This window comes from Gossypium hirsutum, chromosome D13 (assembly GCF_007990345.1).
Source record: "Gossypium hirsutum isolate 1008001.06 chromosome D13, Gossypium_hirsutum_v2.1, whole genome shotgun sequence".
NCBI lineage: Eukaryota > Viridiplantae > Streptophyta > Magnoliopsida > Malvales > Malvaceae > Gossypium > Gossypium hirsutum.
The window spans coordinates 64840236-64848709 of record NC_053449.1 but is presented as its reverse complement, the minus strand read 5'-3'; the positions used below and the strand labels follow the sequence as shown (position 1 = coordinate 64848709).

Below are 8474 nucleotides of genomic sequence, written 5' to 3'. Positions count from 1 at the left end.
TTGTCGGTTACTTTATATTGTTCCTAGTACAGATCATAACATGAGGCCTTTATGCTTATGTTTTCAACTCGGGTCACTGCGATTTTTTTTTTGAATTAGCCACACACCACAGAAGAAATAGCAAGCACTAAAACATATACCTTGGCACAGGTGGCAAACACCTGAGCCTCCGACCTTGATGTCTCTCTCCCATCATATACTCAAAAACTAAAGTTTAAGTTGAAAATATTAAAAAATTCTAATATTAGAAATAATTAGCAAAAATTAGGTGTGATGGGATGGAAATAGATGTATCTGCCCTTTATGGAGATGAATAATAAATTTAAGGGTAAATTAGGGTAAAACTCACCTAATTATGAAAAGTTATAAAATAGTAATCTAACTATTAATAAATTTAGTTTTTGGTTACCAACTATTTAATTTTGTCTTTTTTGTACTAATTTAAAAGTATAAAAAAATATTTAGAAGTTTAAAATAATTGAGTGACAACAAAAATTGAATAATTAAATGAATATGTTGTAAACTTTCATAATTATCCCTAGATTGCATCGGCAATGAGAGACCCTGATAGCTGGGCTGGCCCAAAATAGGCTTTGCATTTAATACAGAAGCCCAGAATTTAAGACAGAACACCTCCCCGCCCGCCCCCCCGCCCAAAAAAAAAGAAAATGAAAAGGTGATGGAATTGATGACCTTAAACGACTTCGTTTGATTCATTGTGTATTTTGCTCTCTCGTAGACTAGAAATGGGATATTCGTTTCACCTCCTCGTTTCCTCTCTTTCATATAAATAGTTACTTAGAAACTCGCTCTTCCACCGTTTCGAAAGCTCTCTATCTCACAATCCTTTTTTTTTTTTCACTTTTCTCCTTTGTTTTCGAGTTTCTCTCGAGTGACACACTGTTGCACATAAACTTCGTACCTCTAAACCCTAGTTCCTCCTTCATCTTCTCTCATCTTCCCTCAGGTAACGCTAATTCCTGTTATATACATATATATATTCTAAGGTTTCACTTATTTATTAATGATTTTGCCTTGATCTGTTGTGGCCATTAAGGTTGAAGATGGTGTCGGACGCCAGAAAAAAGAAAGCAGCACAGAAGAAGGCGGATAACGGAGTGGATAATGTTTCCGACGGAGATAGTGCGCTCCAGATATCTGATCGGACATGTACTGGTGACCTTTGCTCTCATCCTGTTTCGAGAGATATTCGTGTAAGTTTGAATATGATTCTTCGTTTGTGAGCTTCATTGTGATTGCATTTCTTTTATTTTTGAGTGATTTTTGCTGGAAATGTTAGTATCAAGCTTGTTTTAGGTTATTGTTGAACTTGTTATCTTCGATGGATTATGTTATTAGAGATGAGTCATCTAGAAAGAATTTATAGTAATGGTGGATTGGCCTTCGTTGCAGATAGAGTCCTTACCAGTTACTTTCCACGGACATGATCTTATTATTGATTCAATACAGATTGCGCCACCTCCTGCCATACCCAACCAAGCTTCAAATCGAACGGACTTAGCGCGTATCGCTGACTCCCTCGAAGATGAGTATCATATTGGCTTCACGCGCCACCGGCCACGCTGCCACCGACGCTACCCCGTCTTACAATCAAACGAGCTCTTTAACCGGTTGTGTGTCTTATACTTCAACCACTTTCGAGCTACCTACCGCAGCTTCAAGAGCACCATTGAAGCATTTGATGTGCCAGCTGAAGCTCCCCAAGTCACCACTCAGCTACAGTATGCAGTAGATGCTATATCTCCTCCTCCTTCTGGGATTTATACGTTTCGATTCGGAAATCAGTGAATAAGCTCTCCCACACTACACTCTTGCGGTACTACTCTGTTGAGCGAGATTACTCTCAAGATCGCCGCGATCCTTTTCTTCACCATCTCCTCTCCGTCATCAAACCCACCCATCTCTTCGGTTCACTCGAAGATGTTTTATTTATACCTTTAATTTGTAATAATGTTAATTTTAACAATGCTGCTAATCCGTTCAGCATCGCTAGATTTATAATGAATGACGCTTTAGTCCAGGGTCTACTTGATTGCATGGATGCGAAGAACTCCAAATGGCTACTGTCCCGCTACCCCACGAGACACTTGGACGTCCATTCTGGCTCCTGGACTGGAGGCTGAATCAGGCTTATGCTTGGTTCCCGCTAGAAGGTCACTTCTCCAAAGAGGACCTCATTGCTGCCCAAATCCTTGGAATTCCCTGCACTCCAAGACTTAGTCCATGCGAAGTAGACGATTGGCAATTCTTTGCAGGCAATGCCCTCCCTGCCCAACTCAATGTAGCAAATTACAAAAGGGCCACTCCCCGCCGCTTTTACGGCGCTGCTGAGTATCACACTATCGCTCACTGACAATGGCTTGTACCACAAGCTATCATCGAAGGATGTGCACATGCTGGTTCTAAGCGACCCCAGCCCGAACCATCATCAAGCTCAGGTGGAACCGGACATATGGAAATTACTCCAGCCGTTGAACCTCAACAGCAACAACAACAGTAGCCACCCACTCCTCCAAGGCTAACAAGCTTTTACCAGTATCAGCTCACTGACTGGTGTTACCATGGACTCGTGGTTTTCAGGCTCAGCGAACAGAAACAGAATGAAGCTTTCCGCTCCTTTCTTTTCACAGGCTCTGGTTAGTTTATTGTTGTTCATTTTATTTCGATCGGGTTGTAAGGAACTATTTAATCATTGAACTTTGAACATTTAATTTTAATTGAATTTCATTTTGTTCTGAAAAAAAAAGAAGCTCTGATATCATATCAGAGTTTTAATGAAGGGATAGAAAACTCATCAAATATTATTGATATTGTAATAGTATTTAGATACTCAAAACATAAAAGATAAACAATATTACTATCAAAATCTATCAAAATAACAGGAGATAAAGATAAAAAGAGAAACCAAATCAAGAGAAGTAGATAAAAGATAAACTTCCTTAATTATGGCAGGTTTGTTAACCTTACCTATGTTGCGTGGGGTGGGAATATCTATAATCCCCGTTTGGAGTTTTATATGGTGAGACCCCTTTTTTACATCATAATATCTATATGCAGACGCTATGGCTTGCTTGGATTAAATGGTTGTGGGGAATCCACATTGCTTGCTGCTATAGAATTGCGTGAACTTCCGGTTCCAGAGCACATGGATATCTATCATCTCACAAGGGAGATTGAAGCTTCTGACATGTCCGCATTGGAGGCTGTCATAAGTTGTGACGAGGAGAGGTTAAAATTGGAGAAAGAAGTAGAAATATTGGCAGCATAGGTTTATTCGCTAACCGAGTATTATACTTATGCTAGACGATGTTCTTCAATAACATACATTGTAACACTCTTTTAGGATGATGGTGGTGGGGAGCAACTCGAACGTATCTATGAGAGGTTGGATGCCATGGATGCATCAACTGCTGAGAAACTTGCTGCTGAAATTTTATTTGGTCTCGGTTTTAACAAGATGATGCAGGAAAAGAAAACTCGACTTGGAAATGTCTGCCCTCCAGTATATGATAAAGGAATACCCTGGAAATGAGGAAGAGCGGATGAGAGCTGCAATTGGGAAGTTTGGATTGACAGGTAAAGCACAAGTAATGCCAATGAAGAATCTATCTGATGGACAACGGAGTCGGGTCATCTTTGCATGGTTAGCATATAGACAACCTCACTTACTGCTGTTGGATGAACCAACAAACCATTTGGATATCGAGTCGAGACCATCGATTCACTGGCTGAAGCATTGAATGAGTGGGATATTGGTGGATTGGTACTTGTTAGTCATGATTTCAGGCTCATAAACCAGGTAGCAGAGGAGATTTGGGTATCTGAGAATCAAACCGTAACACGGTGGGAAGGTAACATTATGGACTCCAAGGCCCAAGCAACATCTCAAGAGTAAAGCTGGTTTGTCAGGTTGAAACGCCATTAATTACCATGACTTGCACTTAACCCGGAGGGAATGACGGCTTTGTTATTGCTTGAAGCCATCGGTTTTGATTATCCTCCGATGGTTATTCAACCATAATTTTGTTTTAGGCTTGAATTCACCCTATCATATATGTATATATGAAATGAAACTATGTTGTACTTAGAATCTTGGCTTCCATAATGTTTTGAAATGATGCAAGTGATTGGAATGAAACTGGCATATTCTGCTACACTCAAGCCCTATTAGTCTTCTCTTCACTTCGACAGCTTTTTCTTTTGGGGTAAGTAACGCAACTCATAGCCAACAAAGCTATAATTGTAGTGTCGCAACACCAGCTCATAAAGAAAATCAAGTTGTAAGACTTGCCTGCTCACTGACCAATGTGTTCACCGTTATACACTCATGTCATAAGTTTAAGTTGTAGCCGTTTAGTACCATACTAAATTTACATTTTAGTCATTTAAATTTAAAAATATAAAAATAGTTACTGAATTACTTTTATGAAATAATTTTGAACATCACGTATTTACTAATCAAAATTCAAACAATTTTTTCTCTAATTTTTAATATTAATTCTCGGATCGACTTGGATTAATATATATATTTTTACTCGTTAATAAATACTAATTTACTATATCGATCGTCAAATTATTATTTAAAATTGATATGAAATAAGGATGAAGCCAACCTTACGATGAACATAAAAACACTTTGGCATGGGTTTGTACAATTTAAGCAACGGGATATTAACACTTTCAGCAAAAACTGACAAAGAAAATGACATGATTTTCATTGCACATTAATATCCATTCCATATTTATCGTCTTCTTATCCTTTTGCACTTTCTCATTCCATCTTTTTTATATATAAAAATTTCAAATGCATAAAGCATGTGAAAAATAATAAATAAATTGGATGGGGACAACTACAAATTGCTACTGGACATATCATAGGGTCTATGTTGTCATGTTCCAAAACTATTCCCTGCACCCTGGAATTAAGAGGAGCACAGAAAAGGTTTATATTTGCACTGATGTGTCTAATCAAAGCATTTAGTATAAGGCGATGGAGCAAGTCATTCGATATATGTATATGAATTGTCAGATGTTGAAACCCTAAGATGCCATTTTGTCTTTGGAACTATAAAAGAAAGTATGTTTAGTCTACATCCAAAATGTTCCATGAATGTCTGATCCCTGTTTTCAGCCAAAATCAAGATTCATAACACAAAACTCAGCATCACCCATCTCCATTTCTTACTATATTAGATTAGAGCTGCCTTAAACGTAGTATTAGAAGTTCTTTTTTGTATTAAAAAATTTATTTATTTTTATTTGTTAAAAATTATTGTATGTATGTTAAAATGAAGTATATATGACACATTACATGTAACTATTTGATTATTTTATCATCCACATCAGTTTTTAACGATAGAATTAAGTAAAAATTTTAATAAATAAAATTTGATTTACTCTTTAATCTAATATGTAAAAATTAATTTACTCATATTAAAATGCAACTAATACCGAGGTAACTATTGTTGAATATTGGCAATATCCCACATTAGGAAAAGATAGAAAGGGAGGGGGTTTGGTTTGTTATATATAGAACCCCTCCCCCTTTGGTTGTATCATCCCAAAATCTTCTCCTTTGTAATATTTCTAGAAGAAATATTGATTTGGTAGTGTCCGAGGACGTAAGCTAAATTGGCCGAACCTCGTTAAATCTCTGGTATTTTATTTCTTATTTGTTTGCTTATATTTAATAGCTTTATGTTGGTTATATTTATTTAGTTATTATTGCTATAAATATCTAAGTGAGTTCTGTCTAGTTGTTGGGTTTTAAGCGGGACCATTTGTGACCCCTCCAATTTAACTGGGAATTTTCTTAGTATAATTGTTGGCATAATAATTATCTAAATATTTCTGATAATATTGTTATTAATATTATCGTCGCTTCCGCAACAATTGGTATCAGAGCCAAGGTTTTGTAGTATGCTCTGTGTTTGCAGCTTAGTCTGATCTTACACATCAGAAACATTTCTTAAAGCTTGTGGGTATTCCGCATTTGGTGGCTATTAAATAGAAGCTATGGCAAAAATGACAGAAGAAAAACCATCCATATCAACAACTTCCACTTCGTACATTTTGCCGAGGATTGGAACTGCAAATACGAGATTTGTAGTGGAAATTTTTGATGGAACAGGTCATTTCGGCATGTGGCAAAGTGAGCTTCTAGATGCCCTCTTTCAACAGGGTCTAGATATTGCCATTGAGGAAGAAAAACCAGAAGGGGTTGATGATAAAGAATGGAAGACCATCAACCGATTGGCATGTGGTACAATTCGATCATGTCTTTCCAGAGAGCAAAAGTATACATTCAGTAAAGAGACTTCTGCAAGTAAATTGTGGAAAGCATTGGAGGAGAAATTCTTGAAGAAGAACAGTCAAAATAAGTTGCATATGAAGAAAAGACTGTTTCGTTTCAATTATGTTCCTAGTACCACGATGAACGAGCACATTACCAATTTTAATCAGCTGGTGGCTGATTTGTTGAATTTGGATGTGACTTTTAAAGACGAAGACTTGGCGTTAATGTTGTTGGGATCGCTTCCTGAGGAGTTTGAGTACCTTGAAACTACTCTACTTCATGGAAAATCGGAAGTAACTTTCAATGAAGTAACTGCTGCATTGTATAGCTATGAACTACGCCGAAAGGATAAGTTGAAAGGTTCAGGTGAAGCAGCAGTGGAAGCATTGGTAACAAGAGGTCGTCAGCAAAGTCAGTCTAAGGGGAAGAGAAGAAAGTCCAAAGGTCGAGCTGTTGCCAAAGATGAATGTTCTTTTTGCAAAGAAAAAGGACATTGGAAGAAAGATTGTCCAAAATTGAAGAAAAAAGGGAAGACTCCGCAAGATGTAAATGTTGCAGAATGCAATAGTGAAGCAGAGTCAGACTTTTCTCTTAGTATGACATCTTCAACATTATATGCAGATGAGTGGATCATGGATTCTGGTTGTTCCTATCATATGTGTCCCATTCGGGAATGGTTCTTTGAATTTCAAAAACTAGATGAAGGGGTTGTTTACATGGGTAATGATAACACATGTAAAATAGCCGGGATAGGTTCAATTAAACTGAGGAGTCATGATGGATCTACTAGAATTTTGCGGGATGTACGATATGTCCCAAAGTTGAAGAAGAATCTCATCTCTTTGGGGTCGTTAGAATCTAAAGGCCTAGTTGTGACAATACGAGATGGAGTTCTTAAAGCAACTTCAGGAGCATTGGTGATGTTGAAAGGCATAAGAAAGAACAATCTGTATTACTACCAAGGTAGTACAGTGGTCGGGACAACAGCAGCAGCAATTACGAGTACCAAAAAGGACGCTGAGGCAACATAGCTGTGGCATATGCGTTTGGGCCATGCTGGTGAAAAATCCTTGCAAACTCTAGCCAAGCAAGGATTATTGAAAGGTACAAAGACTTGCAAACTTGAATTTTGCGAGCATTGTGTTCTGGGAAAACAACGAAGGGTGAAATTTGGCACTGGGATTCACAATACTAAAGGTATTCTGGATTATGTGCATTCTGATGTATGGGGACCATCCAAGACTCCATCACTTGGAGGAAGACGTTATTTTGTCACCTTTATTGATGATTTTTCCAGACGAGTTTGGGTGTTTCCTATGAAAAACAAAGATGAGGTGCTTGAAGTTTTCCTTAAGTGGAAAACTAAAGTTGAAAATCAGACAGGAAGGAAGATTAAGGTTCTCCGATCAGACAACAGTGGAGAATATAAAAGCGATCCTTTCCTGAAGATATGCCAAGATTGTGGCATAGTAAGGCACTTCGCCGTAGGTGGAACACCGCAACAGAATGGGGTGGCAGAGCGTATGAATCGAACGCTTGTGGAGAAAGTTCGATGTATGTTATCTAATGCTGGATTAGATAGAAAGTTTTGGACTGAGGCTGTGACGTACGCTCAACATCTCATCAATCATTTGCCATCATCTGCTATAAATGGCAAGACTCCTTTGGAGAAATGGTATGGAAAACCTGCTACTGATTATGACACCTTGCGCATTTTTGGTTCTATTGCATATTATCATGTGAAAGAATCAAAGTTAGATCCAAGAGCAAAGAAGGCTCTATTCATGGGCTTCAATGCTGGTGTCAAGGGATATCGTTTGTGGTGTCTAGAGGCAAAGAAGACGATAATCAGTAGGGATGTTACCTTTCATGAATCTGCCATGTTGAATAAGGTAAATCCAGAAGGAGTGAGTAGTACTTCGCAGCAGGTGGAGTGTACTCCGCAGCAGGTGGAGTTTGAGCAGAGTGTGGTAATTCCAGCAAAAGGTACCACTAGTGATTCTTCATTGGCAGATACAGAGTCAGATGAGGAAGAGGTTTCTACCCAAGAACCTCAACAGCAATCAGAGTCAATTGCAGTCAGAAGGCAGAGACGAGAAATTCAGAAACCTGCTCGTTTCACTGACATGGTAGCTTATGCACTTCCAGTTGTTGATAA

General features: G+C 38.1%; 1 pseudogene; it reads left to right on the top strand.

Moving 5' to 3' along the window:
• Positions 1-710: 710 nt before the first annotated feature.
• LOC107936018 (ABC transporter F family member 1-like) lies at positions 711-4159 on the top strand (annotated as a pseudogene).
• The last annotated feature ends 4315 nt before the right edge of the window (positions 4160-8474 follow it).